This window comes from Falco biarmicus, chromosome 8, assembly GCF_023638135.1.
Source record: "Falco biarmicus isolate bFalBia1 chromosome 8, bFalBia1.pri, whole genome shotgun sequence".
Classification (NCBI taxonomy): Eukaryota; Metazoa; Chordata; class Aves; order Falconiformes; family Falconidae; genus Falco; species Falco biarmicus.
In genome coordinates this window covers 60,497,092-60,521,382 of record NC_079295.1, presented here as the reverse complement: position 1 = coordinate 60,521,382, position 24,291 = coordinate 60,497,092, and the positions used below count along the sequence as shown (strand labels likewise).

The 24,291-nt window shown below is 45.7% G+C and overlaps 1 protein-coding gene across 4 annotated transcripts in view; it reads left to right on the top strand.

Moving 5' to 3' along the window:
• The first annotated feature begins 19,319 nt into the window (after positions 1 to 19,319).
• The window catches only part of CNOT6 (CCR4-NOT transcription complex subunit 6), a 35,454-nt gene continuing 30,482 nt past the window's right edge, over positions 19,320 to 24,291 (top strand). For 2 of the 4 annotated variants that reach the window (XM_056348889.1, XM_056348886.1), the window contains exon 1: positions 19,320 to 19,477. The gene's annotated coding sequence lies outside the window, so the exon portion shown is untranslated. Of the gene's footprint in view, positions 19,478 to 21,181; positions 21,567 to 24,291 lie in introns of those variants that run through there. The other 2 variants (XM_056348888.1, XM_056348887.1) reach the window with 2 other exon arrangements.

Below are 24,291 nucleotides of genomic sequence, written 5' to 3'. Positions count from 1 at the left end.
ACAAGGATAAATTGGCTTAGACAGCAACACCCCCCTCCTCTTCATCGCCACTAACAAATGCAACCCAAAACCTCCACAGCACCTTCCCAAACCCAAAAGTCCCCCTGAGCCACTCTGAGCCCTACGGGAGCTGGCTGGGGTAGGAGAGCTCTGCAGCTGCGCCAGGAAGGTCAAGGAATTCTGACATTTGTTCAAATAAAGGCTCAAATTCATTTGACTGCTGTGGTCTCTTATGGCTTCCCAAAATCGTATGTATGTGTGTGTGCATGCATGTCCATGAAAACGTGCTGGTAAAAAGCCATCTACATGCTTCTGTTGGTGTTGGCAGGAGGGTGTTTAGCACAAGTATTCTTCCTTGAGGGGCTGCTGTACTGCAGCCTGTGGAGAGCAAGGGATTGAGGCTGAGGAATTTAAAAGATACTTCTATTCATTTCTGAAAGAGGAAAGGAATTAGGATATGAAATGAAAGCTGAAGATAGGATTAGGGCAGATGGAAATAAAGGGTAGGCATGTTGAGTCAAGTGCCTTATTCCTAAAATCGTCTCCAACGTTTTTAAAACAAAGTTAATGAAAATTTTTCCAGCCATAATTCTCTTCAGATCTGTATTGGCTCCTCCCATGACTTGTAGCATGCCCTACGGCGGACTTTGTTATTTTTGAGAAATGTGAAGGCAAAGAGATATATGTGCATTAGGAGCACTAAACCTCAAACCTTTACAGGACTTTTCTTGTAGAAGAACCTCAGAACATCTGTTTAGTTTATCGCGTCCAATTGCCATGGAGATGTGAACACCCTGTGTTATTCACAGGAAGATGACATAGCTATTCTTCTGCAAAACAGAAATTGCTTTTTAAGTATTTCCAATCATAAATCAGGAAAACACCCAAAAATCCACGTTCCACCCATGACCCAAAATACCACACCCTATTCTGTCGATTTAAAATAAATGCCTATGATAACCTTAAGCTTGATTTAGACGTGTCCTGCACTGAGAGTGTCAGCAGGCCAGCTTGCCTTCAGACCACTGGTACTGCCACAGCCCTTCTCCGAGCGCAGCAGCAACGCTCATCCCAGCAGAAAGCATTTCTCTGCCTGAATTTCAGATACTGACTGTTCATGATGAATATGCCAGAGTGACCCGCCAGCCCGTGACTCTTCTTAGGCAGCCGGTCTGGGAGACAGTCAATGTGTTTTAAGGAAGAAGACCATTATGATTGCTGTCCAAGCAGAAAGCTGCTAATGGAACAACATACGTGCAGTTATGTGAGCCAGTCTCTAGGCTTTGCCCTGCATTAAATTAAACCAAATTAAATTAAATTAAATAAATCTGCCACTAACTGATTATGTTAGCAATAATGTCATGTTAAATACCAGAGGCCCTGGAATTTTAGCCCCAAAGTGCAGTCAGTGAGCAACCCCAGCGCAGACCTGCCTGTGCACTGCTGTCCTGTGGTTTCCCTTTCCTTTTCCATCCACCTAGCAGCAACCCCTCTCTGCATTTTCCCTCTGCCCTGCTGGCAGAAATATGAGTTCCTCAGACACCTGTGTGTGCATCCAACACCAATAAACCTGGAAACCTTCTCCCCTGGACTTCTACTCATAGAAGCACGAGAGGTAAAAGAAGGAAAACTGACACACCACCATCAGCAAGTGACAGATCATAAATTCAGATCATAAACTATTGTCTTTGTCCTTTTGGGAGTGTAGCTGCTTTAAAATACATGTAGAATTGGCTAGAGACTGCAAGCTCCTCTGCAGAAACCTCATTTTTCCTGTTTCCTTTTGTACCCCACTCTCCATTGTCTCAGCATGAGTTATGTCCTCCTACTTGCGTTATCTAAATAAGTGGATGTCCCGTCTTTATTTTAAAACAACAAAGCCAAGTATCACTCTGTATGTCACTGAGGCACGGCACTATGTTGGCTGAGGCATCGCCAGTGGTGGCTGTGCACAGGGCAGCACCTCGGGGAGCACCGACGTGCCGCTTGAAAGTGGCTTTGCGAGCTTTAGTGGGGGATGTATCGCTGCTGGGTCCCCTGATCTATTTGGATTATTAGAATTCAGCTGTATTGGGAATTAATTCAATGCCTCCGGCTCTTGCAACATTACAAGGACAATTGCCAGGCACAAGGTTTTCTGTTATAAAACATAGCTTTAGTCTCATAATCCCAGCCTGATATTTCACCCTCCAGCTATTTCCCACATTTTATGATTAAAGTAGGCTTTCAATTAACTTGTCTTATGGATCAGATGCCACCTGCCGATACATATACAAACATAAAAAATGGAAGGTTACTCAGAGGCTAAAGAAAAATCCTGCACTTTATAGCCTGTTTAAATCCACCCAGCTTGATAGAGAGTGGAGCCTGTCGCTGATGGCTCTGGAGGAGGTTGTGTTTAGTCTTCCATGCATCCACCATTCAGCACATCTTCCCTAAGCGCTGGCACTGCTGACCTCTATCGTACTGTGGGACACAAAGGGGATCATCCTGTAGACAAGGATTTGTTCAATGGAAGAAGGCTACAAGCATCTATGATTATTCATTCTAAAAATATTTTAATAAATAACTTCAAATATCTTTCAGATCATTTTTCTGCAGAATCTCAGCAAGCATTGACCTTCTTGTGCTGTGCTCCTTTCCTGACCATGTGAGTGACCGAGAGGGAACTCCGCTCTCCTACACCTTCACACCATTGGAAAAGCAACCATTAAAATCTAAAGGGACTGGCTAATATTATGAGAATAAAACTAGACATTGCAGGAATTCCAGCCAATATGAAACGAAGTAGACTTATCTTGCTGCAGTTTCCCCTGGGGGAAGCACAGAGAGGTACGGTGGGGTTTGCACAGCATTAGCTCTACCTCTGGCAGCCTCGGCTGGGGGCATTGCCAGCTGAGCTCATCTGGGCCCTTGGCGGTGACGCAGAAGAATTGCATAAATCTATGAGATAACTTGTCTATTCTTCTGGGAGGGAGAGCAGGAAGGTTTTAGAGGACTCTCAACATGCAACATAGTATTTTCTAGTGGAGTTCAATCAGCAGCTTACAAATTTTTACGGTTCTATAGACTTATACTAAGTGGTCTGGAAGACATAGATGCAAATTTCTGTATTCCCTTTCACAATCTACGTATGTAAAATCTGTATAAGAGGCCGTGTTTCCACTAGAAAAATTTTAGGGGGTCACTATGTCAAAAAGGGTTGGAATCCATCGCTCTGTGCCTTAACTACAGGTTACTGCCACAATGCAAAGGAGCACTTGGCAGCTGGGCCAAGTGACCTGCCATGAAAAGCTGACCGCAGTCAAATGAGGGATCTGTGCACGAGGGAGCATTAAGGTCAACATCAACAGAGTTCTTAAAGTACAGAAATACCCTAATTACCCCAGAACTACCCTCACACACAAGGTTTCAAGCTGTTTATAACACAGCTGAGCCTTTATTCTTGTAATGCTCTGGCAGAGGCTGCAGGAGAGCATCAAGTAATTTGCCTTTAAGACAAACGTGTGGACGACCTTCACACCTTGGCTTTGCTTTCCATGATTCCCCACAAGCAGCAGGAAGAGAAGATGGGCTCTCAGGAGCAACGTGAAGGGGAGCTCAACTCTGCCGAGTCACTACTCCAGTCAGGCTGCTGGTGGTGCCGGCCACCCTGGGACATCTCCAGGGCCACTTGAGGACCCTCCACCCACTCGTGTCCACAGGGACCTGGGTGAGGCTTTTCCTCATGCAAAAATAGATTTGCAGGTGATGGGGGCTGCCTGGAAGCCTCCCGTGACATCGCGGGGTCCCTGCAGAGCTTTGCTTGCCTTAGTCCCAAGTTTAACCCAGCAAAATTTGGCCTTCTCAGCTCTCAAGGTTTTGTACAGAGGCAGGTTTGGTGCCTGCGTGCCCCTGCCCTGCCTTTGCGGGTACGTCAGGGTCTCGCATGACGTGGGTCAGGGAGGTGACGGCTGCCAGATAAGCTGGTTACTCATCTCAGGCTGGCTCACACTTGCCACTGCGTGCACGTGTACGCTTTGCTTATAAACAACGTCTTCAGGCCCAGCAGTTGCAATTAGGATCAAATCAGGATCCTGCTGTGCTAAGGAGCGTGTTCTTCTGGAGAGCTGTAAATTTATAAATGATGAGAATCAGGAGGGTGGATAGCATACAAGATAATGTTTTTAAAACATCTAATGTTTGTGGGGTGTTTTTGCCAAACTAACACTAACTCTCCTTCTTTGTTTTTTTGTTAGGTGGCCACTAGCTCGTCAGTAAAGTGACTTTGCAGCAAAAATAAAAATAAAAATGGGAACTGAGGGTAAGGAGTCCTGGTCTTCTGAGTGAAGTAGGGCAGGGGATCAAGACTCTATAATCAGGAAAGAGGCAGCGGAAGGAGCTGCCACGTCGACGGGAAAGGGCTGTATCGCTTTCAGAGCAGGCATGGTGCAGGGTAGGAGGAGGTACGGGAGGACAGTGACAGAAGAGGGAGGTGCTGGTTTACGAAAGCCCTGGCAGGTGGGTTCACATGTGCATAAATCAAAACACCTCCAAAGATTTATTGACACCCAAGAAAAGACCGTTGGTTGAAAAGCAGGTATTTATCCCCAAATCATCTTACTTTCAAATGAAATGGAAACAAAAGAATTTAGGAATTACTATTAAGTAATAAAACACTTGTAACAGGGTCATAAAATCCACCCAGTTTCCCTATAAAGGCAGCTGTGATAACAGAGTTGCTTTTCCTTTCCATTTCTTACAAGCGACTGAACAACTGTAGAAAATGAAGTGATCTGAGTAATGCTCGGCTTCACGGCTGGCACAGTCGAGCTGAACTTTTTAAGGAGCGTAATGTCCTCTGTGGGGAAGCTCTGCAATGCCTCGCTGCGAGCAGAGCCAAACCGCAGGGCACGCCAGCCTTGTCCCTGCTGCTGCTGGTTATTGGAAATGAGACTCCAGCATCTTCAGGACACCGCATGAAATACCACACCAGGAATCTATCCTGCGCCACTTCGCGAAAGGCACAGGCAACCTGGTTTCTAAAAGGCAAACAGTGCAAATAGGTTTATACCATTTCTTTTTAAATTGCTTGTTCTCCAATTCAGCTTCTCTGCTGTCTTCCAGAGATGAGCATCTGGGATACTTTCTTGTAGATGCTTGGAAGTGAGGAGTAGTCCCCCCTGGAGTTACTATATCTACCTCAGGGAATGGTGCCAAAGAGAGACAGCACATTATAGTGCCCTTTCTAATATTGTTAAGTGCACAGGGACCACCTGTAACAGAGTTATCACTGTTTCAATCAACTGAAATTATGCTTTAAGGGCAGCTATTGATTAGATGGAAGAAACATGTTTAAATGAGCAAAGGCAAAACCAGTGATGACTTTGAGCTGGCATCCAGTCTGGGTCTTCGCTCAAACCAGAGCTCTACTGCTCCTGGGACCACCTAACACTCCCATTTTCCAGGTGCCTGCTGAAGCTGACATATATTTACCCCACAGCTGGCAGCTGGACTTGAGCATCTGGGCTGATCCGGAAACCTCCTGATGAATTCTGTGGTTTGGGTTACAAAGCAGGCAAAAACAACAATTGCTGCGTTCCCTGCAACATTTTCAAATCCACTTTCTGTACTAAGCTACCTATGAGGCAATCAATCAGTTCTGGCTGGGAAAGGCTGGGATTTGTGTGTTCAGCTGTTACTTGTGATGCCGAAGGAAAACATCTGCATGAAACCAGTCACCTCTGTGAGCAACAGCATAAACCAGACACTACAGAGCAGGCAGAACTTGTACTAAAAAACTGAGGATCACATCATATCTTATACAACCTTTTGTATCTTTTAGTGCATTTAAAAATATGAAGCAATCCTTTTAATTATTCATCTTTCAGAAAAAAAAAAAAACCAACCACACAAAAGCAAGCCTTTTACATCTGCCTATACTAGTGATCAGTTAGAGCTAAAACCAGAAATGCCTTTTCCTTTTTTTACAACTTGGTTATATGGAACATCACTTTTCCTGTGCGTAGCAGTACAGCAGTTAAAGAAAAAAAAAATGTCTTTACGGACAAGCTACAGGCCCTTCAAAATACCATCAAGCATTTCTCCTGCCAAATGAGAACAATTTTGCACCATATAATATAGTGTAATACACCCAACACACCCTATGATGCATCAACTAATACTGCATCACTAACAAAGTTACTGGAAGCGATGCTTAAAGAAGTTATTTCTTTTTAAAATATGCTTTTTTACTCTTCATTATCTGCTTTGTTTATCTGACCGGAAGAGGTGGTCTGATAATCTTAATTCAGCCAGTCCAGCACAATGGAGGAGTTTCTTTTTAGAAGCACTTGAATGTCTCCATTAAATTGCTTTTTTCCTTCCTAGAGGCCTTTATAGCCACGCGAAGCACTCCAACACCTGATTTTAAATACACCAGCGGTTTCAATGAGATCGATGAAATTATTCACATTCATTGCAAGAGCACTGAAGTGCTTTGTAGGGCCATGATAAGCAACTACAAAGTAAGTATGAACCAGGTCCTTTGATCTGAACCTACACATCCTCACACTTGGAGAAAGCAGGGCTGAGGCTGCAGTCTGGTTTTCAGTGATAACTGACAGAATTCCTGAAATCCCCTATCAAAAAAGGGTATTTTTGCAGCTTGACTTTATTACTGCTGGGGTCTGGAGCGGATCTCCCCTCTGCATTCCTGCATGCTAATCGCCTCCGATTCCCCTGGATGTCTGTAGCCTGGGCTGCTCCTCCTTCACTTCCAACTCTTTCATGGCGCTGAGCCAGAAGGTTACTTCACCTGCTGTATTTTGTTATGACTTTCTTCCTTCAGCTCTGCGCTGGTGAGATAGTTTGCAGCAGGGCAAGTGTGTTCTTTAGGGCTGTACAAGCCTCCAGGGATGTACGCTAGAAAAATGCACAGAATAAAATCCCCTGAATTATTCTGACCTGCACAAGCATCACCTGAGCACCACAAATACTTCAATGAAAGCTCTTTGGTATGGGAAAAACACAGGCATGGCATGCCCTGAATCTCTTTGGGCAAAGCTCTGGCTGAGCAGCTTTTTTTTTCTAACAAAACAAGACTTACAGGATCTGGCCTCTGTAGGGTAACTGGCAACAGCATCTTCTCATAGAAAGGAAAATGTTTTCCTTCTGGCTGGACCATACTAACCCCACTAATCTATAGTAAAAGCTGTAAATAAATCTTCAGCTTGCCCTGCTTCAGATCCGCTTGGGAACACATCAGATTTCCCATTTCCTTGAGCTGAGCTAAACTTTTTTTCAGCTGAAACCTGCAGACATCAAAGGTCAGTTGATGGATTCTTATCAGGTTTACTGGAGTTTTCCATGGGAATCTCCGAGCAGGGTACTGTATCTCCACCACATAGGGTGGAGTTGCTCTGATTACTAGTGTTCTGAGCCCCTATCTATATCTAATAGCAGGACTCCATATGTGAGATAGCAGCTGTCTTGGCCGACAGCCAGAGAACTGAACCTGTGACATCTCCAGCAAAAAGCCAGAGCCGCAGGAGCTGGAGCCGATGTACAGCTTTGCAAAGCTAGCAAAGGAGACAGCCATTAACCTGCTCACCCATCAGTAAAGATATGAGCACCACGTTCTTTGCCAAAATGAAGTGAAGCATCCCTTTAGTCTCTAGGCATGCACACTTTCTCACTTTGGCTAGAAAACAATGTCCAAAGGCAGTCAAGGGACATGTTTAACTATTGCACTGTGTGAACCACCACCAAGAGGGGTCGAATGGCAGGGCTCCCCAAAGGAGTGAAAAACATATAGGAGCTCAGTCGGACTTTCAGACTGAAGCACCTCAAGAGGTTCCTGAATGAGGCTCTGTGGCTTGTCTCTCAGCAATTCTATTTTTCTTTTAAAAGACATAGCCTAGAAACAAAGTTAAAATCATTTACACCAGTAAGCAAAACCAGAAAGATTGTCCCAGTCCCACCGTCATGCTAGTGTTTATTTACAACTCGGGTTCTTCTTCTGTGAGCTATAAAAGACACCTTGCAAGGGAAGAAGTCTGTTCAGTAGAGCCTGGTCTAGCACCCAAGGCCATCAGCCCCAGGTATGAGAAGATGAAGGGGAGGTTCAGGTTTTAGGTCCTGTTTACAGAGCTGGGCACCACCCTGCACATCCACATCCCTTCTACAATTAACAGCACGTTCCCTGTTGTACTGAAACTAAATAAGAACGAACTGACCAGCCTGCTGGGGACATCCCTATTAGCATGAGCCATCTGCACTGCTGCAGCGGGTGGTTCCTCCCGCGTCACTGCAGTCAAGGTTACTGGCAGGACACCCAGTCTACGTTAGGCATTAGGACTTGTTCCCAGAGCTTTCCTATCATCCTGCCCTGAAGGGAATTTTACTTAAAAACACTGATATTTCTGCAAGCACCACCCTTCAGAAGCAGCATGTTGTAATTACACGTCAGAATCCGGCTACGTTTGACCAGTACCTTCCTATCAGTTGCTACTTCTACACTCACTCACTTGAGAACAAATAACTCATCATCAGCAACTTCCCTTCTCCACTTCAAATGTGTCTTTCATAGGCCCATAGTTTACTAGCTAGTAATTTTTTTTCTGTAAACTGTACAAAAAATAACTTAGAAACATGCAACCTCATTAAGGAACCATTCCTGCTATTAACATTTACCGTGTGATTTACCAGCTGATTGGGACAGAAAATTAATATCCCCTTTTCTGGAAAAGTTGGGGTTTGGCTCAACTACAACTCTGGAAAACAGGAAGACTGCAGTGATAATCCATCTTCTAGATTATCCAGATGAGAATTAATGAGGTTTTACTGGCCAAAGTGTAATGAAAGAAAAGGTAATATTGCCACATAATGTAATAGGCACCTGCCTGAGACAGGTTTGCCCTGAAAAACAGACGACACAGTGACTGCAATGTATTAAGAACTAATTTAAATTACACAGAACAAACTTCTGGAAGATTTGGAAGTTTTGTCAGTTCCCTGGAGAACTGTTACTTTTTCTGCATTTAAGTTGGGAACAGGATCCCAGCCTGCTGCTGCAGAAGTTCTGGCTTGTCAGAATCAAGACATAAAAGCTCCAACACAATTTAATTACAGTAGGCTTGTAGTTCAATCCTAAAAAAAAGCTAAAGAGTTCAGAATAAGCAGAGCCAAGCTGGATCACATATTCTTGTGACAGCATCCATTTTCCTGTAGCATAAAATGTTAACATTTCTGCCTTCACAACTATAAATAGATAGATACAAATATAATAGATTAGATGTATAATATTTTTACACGACCAGCTACACCTGAAAATACACCCCACGTGGGAGGGTTAAGCCTCGGGGTAGGTGTCAGCTGTGCTCTGGCCCAGGTCTGCCAAGGAGAGAACTGTTGTGATCCCAGTGGCCAAACTACAGATGTTGTTGTCCAGATGTGGGTGCTTTTAAGGGCAGTCTGAAAGCAATTATAAACCCAGTCAAACAAGACTGGGTTAGATCTGAGATTAGATCTGAGGTTAGATCACCCTAATTTCACTGAAGACATTTCATTGAAGCTCTGCTTTTCAGGCCACAGCCGGCTGTTATAACATGTAAGTTAAGTATGAAAGTCCAGTTATTAAAAAAAAAAAAAAAGTTTGCACCTTTCTTGGAGCTGAAATATTTCCAAAGCGAGCAGCAAAGTGTCTGTACTAAATAAATCATGGGATGAATGTGTTGTGGACATATGCATTAACTGGGCTGGATGTTTCAAAACCGCTCCGTGTCTTTGTCTGGTCTGTGCAGACATTCTCGCCAGTCCAGTAGGAAGCATCATCTTATCACAAAACTTTCTGGAATATTTGCAGAGCGGAGGGCTCCGGGCACGGTACCCACAGCTGCAGGGCAGGCTGGGCCGGAGCTGGCTGGAACCTGCCCTGGCTGCCAGCACAGCCCTCGGGAGCATCCTGGGCTGCAGGAGGCTGCTCCCTTCCAGCACTGCCAGCTGATGCAACCCGTTGAAGGCAGCTTTCTTGTGCAGGTACACACAGCCCGAGCCCGCTGCTTTGCCCCGGCCCCGCTGCTCTGCTTGCTCAGCACCACCGGCAGGATCCGCACCCACCGTCCTGCGCCGCGTTACAGCGGCAGCTGGGTAACACAGCGGGGGAACTCCAAACCATCTCCAGAAATGTCAGGGGAAGGGAGGGGCTTTAGCTTTCGTGGAAAAAACAGGAAAACTTGGAAGCAAGGCAGACGCTCACCCTCTTGGGAAGCGGTCGTCCCGCCTCCTACCCCTTTTTGTAAAATAAGACGAAGCTTTGCGAAGCCCAATTCTCCTTTTTCCTTTTTTTTTTTTTGGAAATATAATAGAAAGTGATGAAACGAACATGTGCTACCACCTGCTGTCCGGGATTTGCAAGAGCAGCCTCCTCCACAGCGCCCGGCCCCGCTCCCGGCCCCGCTCCCGGCCCCGCAGGCGCCCAGGCTGGAGCAGCTCCGTGCGGGTGGCAGGTCCCTGGATGAACAGGGAGGTACCAAGATGGAGAAAACAGCCAGGACAGTTCTGCACAGCAATGGCCTGGGGTCCTCGCCCACCAGCTCGTCCCTGACACCCCATCATAGCATGGCAAACAAGGGCAAAAGATTCACTGAACGAACCTGGGTTTAAATAGGCAAATTTCTGTACAAGTCACTTCCACACATCGCCAGCGGGTCGTCGGCTCTGACGGCATCGCGGACCTGAAGCAGCGGCACCCAGGGCTGTTAGGAATAACAGCCCAGGGCTCACCAGTACCAAGAACTTATTTAACCTCGTTCTGTTGCTGTGGTGAGCACACAGAGTGTGCCCAGCACATTAGGCAGCAAAGGTGCAGGCTTTTCTTGTGTTAACATAATACTCGTAATTATTTGTAAAATAGAATGAAGATCAATGGAGTCAGCTTAAGTACTCCCCATTCACTGCAGCCAAAGGACTCCCAGGAATCATTATCCTTCCAAAGTCTCGACAAGTAGGGAATTAAACAGGAAAAAAATCCGGTTCCAATTGATGTAGCCAGAACCACGTATGTCCTGAACCAAGGTTACACATAAGACCTTACATGAGAAAAAGAATGGAAGAAACTTCTGGACACATCAAAAATCCACCTTTGTCCTTCTAGCCTGTGCAGAGGTTTTGTGTTTGCCAGGGCCCTGGGCATCAAAGTCACACATCTCAAAGCCTTTACATCTGCTTCTTTTGCAGTATGTCACTGGTACCACTGGTCCACGGTGCCTCTCATCCAACAACCTCACACCTCTACAGCTCATTAATCAACCACTTTACAACTGTTTTACAAAGCTCAGAACTAATCCCTCACATACAATGTTATATAGCTGAGCAGCAGCAAACTTCAAAGGCCAGCCCAGTGCCGAAGACATAACAGGTTTGTCTGGAGCAGCCGATGTGCTCAGTTGTGCTAGCAGAGAGCACACGTTGAACATTTACAAACAAGAAATTGGGAAGGATGTTACCTTTTCCAAGAACATGTATGCAAATAAAGTGTGGCTAAATTTAATGAATAAATTACTCAGATATAATATTTTGATCAACTGCAACAGAAGGTTCAATCGCAGCAGTAATTTCATCGCTACCTTCCCTGGCCTTGCCCAGCCTGTTGCAGTTTGCTCTGAAAGCAAACAGCCCCTGGGTTGGTGTGGAAGTGATCGTTCCTATAAGCCCATTTACCCCAATTTTATCTGACACCATTTCTGTTCAGCCAACATGCTGGAGCAGTAACTACCAAGGAATAAAAAGACCAATCCAGCACCGGTCTAAAGTAGAAAGGCAAAAGATAGTGAGAAAAAAAGGCATAAAGGGGAGTAAGTTAATGACAATCCAGGCTTTACAAATGTGTTTCAAGGGCTCTTCCCTTAGTTTCCATCTGCCATAAAGAGAAGAAAGAAATAATCTATGGGGAAATAAAAATGAGCAAAGGAAGAAAACAACATGTGTGTTAAACCCATTTCTTTCTAAACCTTGATGGCATTTCTCTGCCGCAGCACTCCACATCTCTCTGTAGGCTTGAGCCAGCAACTGGATGCTGGGTTACTTCACTCTCATAGCGTGAACTCGTACTCCTTGCTATTCTCAATCTGTCACATTCAACAATCACATGCAAAAATGACTCAGGCTGCTAGTTGCCTCCGTGTTGTGCTCGTTGAGCATTTGCCAGTTCCTCAGGAGTAGGCTCGATAGTGAAAGCCACACTTTTGGAATTGTGATTTAGCCTGAGGCTGCTGCATAGGCTCAAACATTTTGATTTTTGTCCTGCAACTTTCTGTCCTTTTTTTTTAATCTCACAGCCCAACAATTCTGGACACAGAGGAAACAACGGCAGGTCAGATCGGTGGCTCATTCAGCCTGGTGTTTTGCGGCTGCTGAAGGCATTTATTCAAAGTGCCTAGTATTTTGGAAGGAGCGGAAAAAGCCTTAATGCACCACACCAATCACCAGCTGTAAATGTTGGACAAATTTTCTTCCTGTCACCTGCAGTGATTGCCTGCAAAGCAGGCAATGATTTTCATCTTTTCCCGAGCAAATGCCATTTCATGGTGTGGCCTTTTACCCAGCACAGCTATGGGGACGGAGTGACCCCCCTCCCCTTTGCAGCAGTGAATACCCTGCGTCAGTTCAGCTCACTGAGATCTCCCAGTGCTTGGAAACAAACCTTGTCCAGTTTCATCATCTCAGCTCCAATGCCTGCCTTCAAAGCCTTCAAAAAGAAATTACAGCCCCAAGGGTGCATACTGTAGCCTCCACTGACTATAGGGGCAGCCCATGGTGAGCAGCTCACGGACACGCACAATAAACGCCCACTCTTATTTAGGTGAATCCTGCCCTGGGGTGTCCCAGAGCAACGGACCCAGCTCTGCAGCAGGGAAGCAAGCTAACGTGTAACTCCAGGAGAAGCTGATGAGTTGTAGTATTTAATTATTTTGGCTGTGTTGGTGTTTCACCCAATACTATGTCATATACCTTCTTTGCAAACCTAGTGTCCTAGGGAAAGTATTTTGTCAATTCAGGTAATACAGAAACAGCCACACTTAACTACTAGCTAAGTTTGTTCAGTAATTCTGTATTTTTTTTTAACTGCCAATAGAAAAAAAAAGAATATTAGTGCCATAGCAGCCTCATGATTAAAGTGTACTTTATCAGTTCAGTGGAGGGACTTTTTTTCCCCACGAGAGACTGTCCTTAGCCAAAACTCTTCAGATTAATAATGATCTCCTATACGAAACGTTCAGCAATGAGGACATTTAACATCTTGGAAATGTGTAACAGGTAGCCAAAGGAAGACTATGTATAACTATAATTGGAAATTGTGCGAAGTCACTTACTGTTACGTAAGTAAAATTGGGGCCTAAGGTTTGATGCAAGAAATAACAAAATTAAAGAGATTAATTCTAAAATCTTCATGCAGCCATTTCATTGTTATTCAAAGTAATTAATCTGAGTTACTAATTTACAAAAATTAAATAATACATCACTCATTCTGTCTCAAATATCAAAAGTAAGGTCATCGGGACGATAAACAAAGTTTGCAACGTCTTCTAATAACGTAGCAAGTGGACTTTATATTCAAGAAGCCTCCATAACTTCCCCCAATTACACAGAGAGCTGTCTGAAAGCATACGGTTTGTGTAAAGACTGCATATACCATATGCACATATCACTTCACTTGCCACTGAAACAGTTGTGTCATGGGTGGAATGTGGCAACTCTACCCACACACAGTAATGTGATACAACAGATGAAGATAGTGGAAAGCCGTGAAACTGCACGGAGAAATTTAAGTAGATTGAGTCCATCTCTACTTCAATGGGAATTAGATCAGGCCCCAAACGAGAATTTATGCATGACAGCTGGATTAACATATATATTTCCTGAAAGACAGTACCTTTATAAACTGAAGACCTCCACAGCGTCACACTAGAGCATTAGTTCATTTTTTATTAAGAGAGAAACCATCATTTTGTAATTCATGGTAATTTCCTCCAGGACATAGGTCTCCTTAGTTAATCTCTTTTGGGTCCTGATCCTACTTAATTTGCAAGGTAGGAGACTACAGCAGGGACAGCTTAGTGTATATTTGAGTTATAGTCCCCATATATTCTGGTTCATGAGCAGGAAACAGTGCAAGCATGAGAGACCCAATTAAGTTAAAAGTTCAGCAGTCTTCCGTTTCAGTGAACTATCAGGCATCAAATGATTAGAGTATTACAGTTTTTTCTTACCCAGGAAAAAACGCACCCCCTCTTATTTTTAAACCCATGCCCAAGCAGCAGTGCTCTGCCTGCCTGATCCACGGTGTGAAATCCTGGCACTCCTGAAGGCTGGAGCTTCCTAGCGGTCGTAGGAAACTAAATCAGACATGCCGTGCCACGGCAGGGGGAAGCTTTACAACGCAGGAGCACAGATGGGATCAGCTTGCAAGTAAATATGTTTCTGTTGCTAGAGAAAAGCGTGGAAAACAACAATGAATAAAGATGAAAAATAAGATGCTGACAGAAGAAGGGAAAAAACCCGCCAAAATGGGTACAAAGAGGATGTGGTAGAAAGGACCAAAAAGCCGGCCAAGCAGTCTGAGCAGCTGGCTTTCCGCTAATGAGAATCCTGCCACCTTACATCAGTAATGCCATTATTTGGCATTTAACCTCTCAGTCGTGACTCCGTAACTAGGCATTCGAGTATTTGATAGCAATTTTCCCTATTCACTCACCTACATAAAAGCTCTTGCCGCGAAAGCCAAAGCCTTGTGCTCCCTTTGCAGTGCTTTAAATGCAACCAGGAGCTCTGCTCGTGTAATGAATGTGTGCAGGGCATACCTTTTTCTTTCATATCATTAACTTAGTTTTAATATGAAAAGATGGTGGTCTCGGAGAAAGGTCACCAAGAGCTGGAGAGGTGATTCTAGAGACAAAAATCTGTAAGAAACAGCCTGCACCTAAAAAATGACAATAAGGAAGGAGAACAACATCATGGTTTGTAAGTCCAGCTTCTTAACAGTGTCCAGATTTTAATATTTGATTAGGACAAGTAAGAATTATGGTATTCTTAGGTCTGTTACTTCACTACCACAGTATAGCACAAATACACGCACCAGAGAATATTAATAACTAAATGCTCCATAGACCTGCCAGGTTGATGCAGAAAACAAGATTCAATACACATTTTAAACTGCTACAATCCCGATAACAAATCAAACACCTAAATAAAAGTCATCTAAACATGGCATATGAGCATCCCAGGTGGTGGCAGAGTTAAGTAGTAATATCCATAACTGGCGAAAAGGAGCTAGGAATTCTTCTCTCACTATGGAAATCCTCCTACTAAATGCAGATATTTCTAGAAAGAAAGCTTTTGATCATATTCAACTTCTTAAGTACTTAGTCCATTTTCGTGTAACAACACATATTAAAGTGATGCTAAGGCTGCAAAGCCCACACCTACAAACTGTGCCATCCCAGGATTAAAACTCCTTAATTTAGCTCTGAGGTGGATACGCATAAGGGGAGTTTTCAATTATCTGTTTCCATCCAAGTCTTCTGGAAGCCACTGAACTCCATTCCATGAAGAGGAAAGCAGGAATATTAATTGCCTCAATGCTTTTTGTATGGGGCTTTCACTGTAGTTTTAATGCTCAATAAACATCAAAGATTTATCTTTACTATGCAACTGTGACAGAAGATGTTCTCACATTCACTTGGTAGATGGAGAACAGGCCATAAAACTTAAGGCTGAAATCATTAAGCATGCAATGATTTCAGATGTACAATGAGTGCTCCAAGTCCTCATTTTTCAGGGGACTTGACGTTTTAGGACGATCCCATGCTCAGAGCAGTGTTCCCCCTGATCTCAACAGCCATGGCAGCTATCCTGCAGCTCGGACCCCTGTCTCTCTACCTGGATATATTGACAATGTAGATCATCGTGAAGCTCTGCCCTCCAATTTGGGATCCCTCTCCTCCTCCCAGTTATTCCCTTTTTCCCTCCTCATTGTCTCCTGTGCTTTGCCATAACTTTGCTCTCCTCCCCTGCTTCATTTCTTGCCTCCACTGGGTTTTTTTGCATTTCCTGGGCACAGAAAGTGGGGGACCGGAGAGGACTGAGCCTTGCCACCGGCGTAACCCCGCACCCGTGCTGTGACAGCTCTGTACCTGCTCTCCCTCAGGATGGGGTGATGTTTCTTCAGCTCACTCATCACGTATGATGGTGAGAAAGGACATATCCTCCACGCAGGAGGAAGGATGTATCTTCTACTACAAAGAATTTATAAGTAAAGCAAGCCTCTACTGTACAGCCGTATATAGATACTTCAAAAGAGTATAGCTTCACCAAATTCGGCAATTTAAACAAAGCAAAAAGTACCATAGCTCCGCCACAAAGGCAACTCTCTACCGCAAGTTTCACATCTCTCTGTCAGCACACGGAGGCAACAGGACCTCAGGACAGCTGTGAGGGTTGTTCAGATGGAGCGAGCAGCCCCCCCGTGCCCTCCCCGGCATGCTCCCCAGCTCCCGCCCTGGATGTGTGCCTGAAGAGGGGAGATGGCATGGGTGCTAGGAGTTCTTAAATGACTCACAGCAAGTACTTCTGTCTCAAGGTGTACAGTCAGAAAGGCTGTAGGACATTCCCCTTCATTTTGTGGGACACTTGGTTGTGGCTCACAAGCCAGATTTGGCCCAGCTGAAGCCTTATTCCACAGTACAGGAAGGTATTTTTGGTTTAGGGTTAATGAATGAAAACTTCTGCTCAGAGTATGGTTAAATTAAACATTGTGTTTTAAAAAGTGACTAATTTCTGCTCTAATCTGATTGTCTTTCACAGCAGTACTGCCCTGAACTCAGGACAACAGCACTCCATGCAACATGGCAACTCCTAAAATGTGTGGAAACTGTCATGGGCAGGTAAAAGATTAATGGGAAGGGCTCTCTTTTGATTGATGAATCTGTGACCCTGAGCAACAAGAGCACTTTCCTGAAGTGTATCTGCCATGCGAGACAGACAAAATGGAAGAAGCTCATATTACACTCTCAGATCTCATTAAGCACCCAGACCAGAAACACCGATACTGGCACTGGCCATCTGCTCCGCTGTTTGCCTGGTTACAGGTCTGATAACACTTAGAGGGAGCAAAAGTTAATCATAGGTACAGATGAGCAACAGCACTTCTGCACAGGAAATTCAGTGGAGCGTAACAGTTTCTTTAAAAAAACCCCACGTACCTGTTTTTACTTCATTCTGTTGTTTCAAACCGCACAGGCAAGCTGGCAGTTCAAAAGAAAAATTGTTGACGTAAAAGGCCATAACTTTAGACTCTTCAAATCTTTTTTTTTTTTTTTTTTTTTTTAATAAATAACCTGTAAAGTCATCATAAGGTTAACTAACTTGAAAGCTGCCAAATTGCTGTGATCTCCTGTTAGTCTATATAATGGGCAGTAATACATAATTATTTTTAATTGCTTTTAAATTATTTCCTCTAATGTACTTTTTTGCTTATCTCAGTTATTTGAGAATTACTAGTATTTTCTGCCATTTGTCCTCTGCTTGCAGCGACAAAGGCCCTTGCCAGCAGACCTTTCCAAGTCTACTGTAACATTACCCCAGCATCCATCCCCGAGGAACGAAGCTTCCCTGCAAGCGTTTTTTGAGACTTATGATCAGCTGAATTTTCTTTGCTGAACAGCAATTCCTGGAAAATCCTGCAACGTATTCAAAGACTTTCCTACTGCTTTTGGAGAATTAGCTCTGGGCAAAACGATACAGTCTATTGAGGCCATATCTGACCTAGAAAGTATTAACTGAAGAATGTGCGGGACAGCTGGTTATCAGAAAGAAAAGAAGTAGAGCGCAGGAGAGTGACATGTAGAGCTCCGCGAGCTAGTTCTGAATGACTGTCAGGTCTCCAGAGCCAGCCAAGCCCGGGAAGCAGATACAGGGCTCCTGCCAGAGCCCGTGCCGCATCCCATAACGGAGCTAGCTCAGATATCTCTAGCACAGGACTGCGCCATGCGGCAAGGCGATAGTTTATCATCCAAAAGCATTTCAGATACGTGATATGATAAGGCTGAAGAGAAATCTGAAGTATAGCAGGATGATTTCCAACAGAGTGCCAAAGGGCTCGGCTGTTCAGCAGAGGACGTTCTGTGATCCAGCTTGGCACGCCGCGTGCCAGGGTCATCTTTTTCAAAGCCCTGCTCTCGATGGTTGGTGGTGGTGCTCCTCAGAAGCATGGCCAAGTATCATCCTCCTTTAAATTACGTTAAAAGAGAACACCGTGGTGCACAACAGCATGAGGGCTGTTTATTTCCAGCTACATATCCAGTTATACCTAAACAGACAGGGCTTCAGTTCGTATTTAGCTTTCCCAGGCCAGGAATGGGGTTGTGTATCTGGGGTGATGTCTTTTTCTTTACTATTCCTTTTGATGAGGTCGTGCATACATCACCAATACTTGAACACTTTAACTCTCTGAAAACCAGAAGAAATCCTTCATTTGGACGTTGTTATTTACGACTTCCCACCATCACTTCACCTAGCACCTCTCATCTTGCACAGGGGCAGCAATAACAGCACTTTCAACAAGAATGTCCTTTATTTTTCCAAATATTTTGGTTCGCAGCCACTAATGGGTCCAGTGAAAAAGCGAGGCGAGCGGTAACCCGAGTTTCATGGAGGTGCTGATGGAGGTCTGGTGGCCACCTGCCAGTGCTGATGGCGGTTCTGGTGGCCATCTCCCGGTGCTGATGGCAGTGCTGGTGGCCATCTCCCGGCACACACTGCTCGTGTACATGTCACAGCAAAGGCTCTCAGGTGCAACGTTGCTATTAAAAGACACGGGACACGGAACAGGGAACAGATCCTCCTTCCCCAGAAGCCTCCAGCACAGCACCCACATTTTGCCTGCGCACACCCGCTGCGAGCCCTGACTGGGACCTTCCCGGGAGTTTCAGTTGGTTTTTTTAGGACAAGCAGCTGGCCCCCGGCGGCTGCCGCCCCCCGCCCCCGAGCACCCCTGCGCCCGCTCCCCGCATCACGCCCCGGCCCACACGGTACTTTCATCCACTTTTCCGCCGCCCCCTCCCCTCCTCGCCCCCCGGCCCCGGCGCTGCCCCCCCAGCGGGTGCCCCCGGGTTCGCCCCAGCCTCCAGTGTCCCCCGTCCCCCCCGCCCCGCGTTCCCCTCCGCGGCCGCGGAGCCTGCGCGGAGCGCGGGCGGCCTGGGCAGGCGGGGCGGAGGGCGAGGAGGAGGGAGGAGGAGGAGGAGGAGGAGGAGGAGGAGGAGGAGGGCCGGCCCGCCCGCAGCCGCTGCCGCCAGCGCCGCCATGATGCTTGTTTGCTTTCAATGAGTGTGAGGAGGAGGCGGGGGGGAGCTGCTCTCCCGTCCGGCCCGCGGCAGGAAACAAAGAGCCAGGCAGGCGGCGGAGCGAGGGCGGCGGGGGGACGGGGATGCTGCAGCCACAGGTAGGGGCGGCCCCGTCGCGGGGGGCGGCCGCGGCGCCTCGCCTGGAGGGGGGGCTCTCGCCCGGGGGGGCAGGACCCGGCGGGGGGGGCGGCACTGCGGGGGGAGGGGAGCGCCGTTATTACGGCCGGGGGGGGCGAAGCCTTGGAGTTTGGCGGGGGGGCTCCCCGCGTCGTGTCGGTTGGGGGTGTCACGGGGGGGGCGAGGCCCCCCTGGGGGGGAGCGGGCTACCGGGGGAGCGGTGGCGCCGGGGGGAGCCAGGGCCCCGGGCGGTTGGTGCTGCGGGGCCGGCCGGGGGGGAGGGGGGGCAGCGCGCCCCGGGGCGGCGGGCGGGGAACGGCCGCGCTCGGGCGGGGAGCGGCGGCTCCGCCGTGGGGAACTTGCCCGGCCGGGGGGCAGCGGGCGCCCGCCCGGTGTGCGGGAGGGAGCCGGGCCGGGCGGCGCCTCGCAGGGAGCCCGGCTTCATTTGCATCGGGAAGGCAATTAAGAGAAATTAGTATAATGGCATCTGGAAGCCTGAAGTTTTTTTTTTGGTTGGTTTTTTTTCCATGTTTTTTTTTTTTTCTCGCTGTGCAATTGAGTTTAAAATAATTAAACAAAGGCAGAGGGAAATGACATCAATCTGGTAATGGCCCGTCCACCCTCCGCGCACGGCTTCCCCGCGCCGCTGGCTCCCCGGCGCCCGCTGCGCCCCACGGCGGGCCGGCAGCGCTGCCTGTCAGCGCAGCGCCGCTGCTGCTCCGGAAGGAGCCGCCCGCCCCGCCGGCAGCGGCGGCCGCGGCCTCGCTGGCACCGGAGCGCGGAGCGGCCCTCGCTCGTTCCGGCGGAGGGAAACGGCGAGGCAGGCGTGGGCCGTGACTGCCAGCCCCGGCAGCCAATGGGGAAGCGCGGGAGGCGGGCCGCGCTCCGGCACGTGAGGCCGCGGGACGGACGCATGCAGGGATAAACAGAGGGGAGCGGCGGCGGGCGGTGGCACCGCAGCCCCCCGCAGCCGGGCCCGGGGTGGCCGCCCGCCCGAGCGGCGGTGACTCCGCAGCAGAGCTCATGGGGACGGGGTGTATTTTGTGGCGTTTGTTGGGCTCGGGCAGGTGTACAGGGGGCGAAAGGCCCGCAGTGCGAACCCCTCGGGTGGGGGTGGGCCGGGTCCGAGCCTCCGGGCTCCCGGGATCTGCCGGGGTGCTTGCGGGGCAGCTTTTCTCCTGTCAAGTTTTACGGAATTTTATTTCAAGCCTAGGGTCAGGTCTTAAAGAAGTAGGTATGTACACACCTGTCTTCACGTATGTATATTGCAAACACTTATTTTACCAGCAGTTTACCCCAAACATTAAAAATCCTTATGAGACCTACTTTGCCTTGTGTAACATCAGAAATATAATCAGAACAAGTACAATAAAACAGGTTTTCTTGTGGTTATTTTTTTTTTCTAAATACTGATATCTGTGTTTTCACAACTGCAATGGAAAATTGTATTACTGAAAAAAAACCAACTTTACAGGTGACTATTTGCCTTGTAACTTAGAGCTACAGGTCTTCTGGTTTTTCATTTGATTTCTGGGGCTTATTTTCCTAATCTAGATTTCGCCACAATGGGTAACTAATTCAAAATTTGAGGGATTAGGAAATACCCGTGGTATTTGTCTGGCTTAAATACAGAGATGTGCAAGTGTTGACTGGTAATTGTATTGTATCTTGCATTTTTTTTTTTCATTCTAAAGCAGGTCTCGTAATTGGGAATTTATCAGCATTTCCACTGGGGTAATTTTACAGGATTATCCGCCCTCTGTTCTTCCTGCTGGTTCGTCTGGACTCTGGAGTTTGCTGCTAGCTATGAAGCCTTCTGTGGGGGTTTATTCATGCTATTACTGAAATGGAACCCTTCGCGTTTGGATTAACTCTTAGTGCACTTTTCACCTGAATCGCTTGGATCAGTCCATTTATAAAAAGGATACTACCATGCATCTCTTTTCTGTTTGCATTTTGAAGTTGAACTCTGAATACAGTCTTGATGTGTTCAGGCTGTTTACTTTGCTTGAATTTTAGAGGAAGAACTGAAATATAAAGATAGATGAGCCTGTAATACTGCATGGGCAGGTAAATACTTCTGATATTTTATATACGAAGACTTGAAAGCGTGTTATGAAGGGTCACAAACTGAATGAGCATGGTGCCTTTCAAGGTAAAAATCATTAAACATCAGGCATGGCTAGATAGAGGAAGACATTCTTCTAAGCCAGTGCAATGTTCTTGATGGAAACCACTCTTTAAAATGGGGTCAAGTGCTCCCAGGATTGAGAAAACTCAAAATCCTTTCCCAACAGATGAACATAACCATCTGTTTTTAAAAGCACGGCAGTGTAAATAAAATTGGTCCTGTTAATCTATCACCAAAAAGCTAGGTATTTTTGTTTGTAGTGCAGTGTGTCGTCGGATTTGGATTATCACCGTGCCTAGGAGGCCAGGCAGTGAACCAGAATTCCTTCTTCCAGTTGTGCAGCGCCTGTTACAGCAGGCGGTCCTTGCTGCAGAGGCGTCTGTTCTGTTTGCTAACAGTCTGTTGAGTTTTAAATTACTTTCATTTTTTGTCACGTAAGTTTGGCTGTACATGTGTGTATGTGTATATACCATTACATATGTACCCTGGCCCAAATAGCACCGCATTAAGTGAAGATTGTACACAGATGGTATCTTTATGAATGAAGATGCCTTTCAGGATTGAAGGAATATACAGGAATTGTCACTTCTTCCATAGCATTTTGGTGGGTTTTTTTTTTTGCTAGGAGAAATATGTAGTATTCAGAGGTTACAATTGTGTATGATGAGCTTGAAAAAAACTACCACTGACCTTAAAACCCCATGAGAATAATTTCAACAGACCCTACCTCTAGATTTTAGTCCTAGTTGCATGAGACAGAGGGTGACGCTTGCCCTGTTGCATACAACTTATCTAGCTTTTTTTTAATCCGTATGTTGAGATTTTACACTACTTTCAGTGTCAAAATACTTTACTGACATTACTGAATTCAGTCTAAATTTAGACTTCTTCATGGTGTAATTTTGAAAGCGTTATACACAAATTGCTCAAACTGAGTCACTGCAGGTTTTCATCTGTTTTGTATTCCTTCTTCAGTGTTGGTGCTTCACATTTGGAAGTGCCATTATTGTACTATATCCTGCAAGATTATTAGCATTGTATTAAGTAATATAATTCACGTTTCTGCATTTAAATTGGGTTGTAGAAGTCCACTCAACAGGGAAGCTTGGCATAAGCTTGGGGACCTGCACTCGCAATTTCTGCATTGAGCAATTTCTGCAGTTGAAGTCCTGAAGAGTTTACAAATGCTTTGGCAGGTCCCATAGAAAAAGCTGTTTAAATGCTTAACATGTACTTTTGAGCTGCTAATTACACTTCCAAGATGGTGTTTATTTAAAAAAAAATAAATTTGGCAACAACTCAATTTTTTCTTTTGTAAGACTGCAACATGAATCCTTTTGTTAATGCCTCAGAGGGCTTTTTTTTAAGTGAAAGAATCAAGGAGGGCCTAGAAGCAGAAAATATATACATAGTTGTTTACTTTAGAACTAAAATACTTGCTGTTAGTATTCTGATTTATGCTATAATGGAGTTCTGCAGGAAGAGATTGATTTTTTTAGTTCTTTTTGAGACTGGGAAAGCTGTTAGGTATGCTGTGGAGGTTGCCATCTGGATGTTGTGATCCCAGCCTGGACATTTTGATGGCTGTCTTGTGTGTCTAAGTTCATGTGCCTTATATGCAACCTTTATTCTGCAAATGCAGCGGCTTCCTCCCTGAAGACCATCCTAAAGTTTCTACACCATTTTATAATACCAGTATCTCCAAAGCCTCCTTCAGCTCTTTGAGCTTCCCCCTTTCCTCAGCAAGGCAATAGCATAGTTTCAGTTTGAAGACAGGGGATTTCTAGAACACACTGAAGCCATGTGACTGATAGCTTATGTCATTAGGGTACAGCATCTTGCAGTAGGTTAAAAGACCATAAAGTATACCGTAATTTAGTATACTGCATGTTACAAATAATCCGTGCAGTTTTACTGCTTGACCTATTGGATTATATTGAAGAGTGAGGTGTGGATCCTGCAAGGTGACCTGAACTAAATGGTGTTCCACAAAAGTATCTCTGTATAGATCAGTTTGCAGAGTCAGGAATCAGAAAAAAAACATTAAGCACCAGCTGTGCTTCAGAGACAGATCCTTTTTGAAACAAAACCCACATTGAACTGACACCTACAAAGACAGGCTTGAGAGTAATGTAAAGCGCTACTAGGTCTGGGCGTGCACTGGCTCATGTTTTATCACCAGTCAGAACAAGGAGATGGCATTGGAACGGCTAAATAATAAAAAATATTAAGCTGTTTTATGCCAAACTCTGATCATAAATGCTTTTTAATGTTCTTTTAATTGTCCACCCAACAGAAGAGCTTTGTGACACAGCAAAGGTTCTGTGAAGTAAGATAGAGGAGTTTTAGTGTTGCCTTAATTGCAACTCACCTGTAAATAGTACTTTCAGGAACAAGAGGTTTTTAGAAACAAGTGATCTCTGTGAAGAATAATTAAAACTAGGAAGGAATCCTTGGTTTGCTGAGGAACATCATGAAAGATCCACCTCTGGAGATCTGAGAACTGATCATATAGTAATTGTTAGTTATGGCATAGTTGCTTTCTGTGTAGGGAGCAATGGGCTAGATCACTCTGTGGTTTCTTCTGGTACAGTATGCCAGGACTTTCCTCCACTGGCACAACTTGGAAAGCTGCTGCTTTGGTTGCTCATTAACTTCCCATAA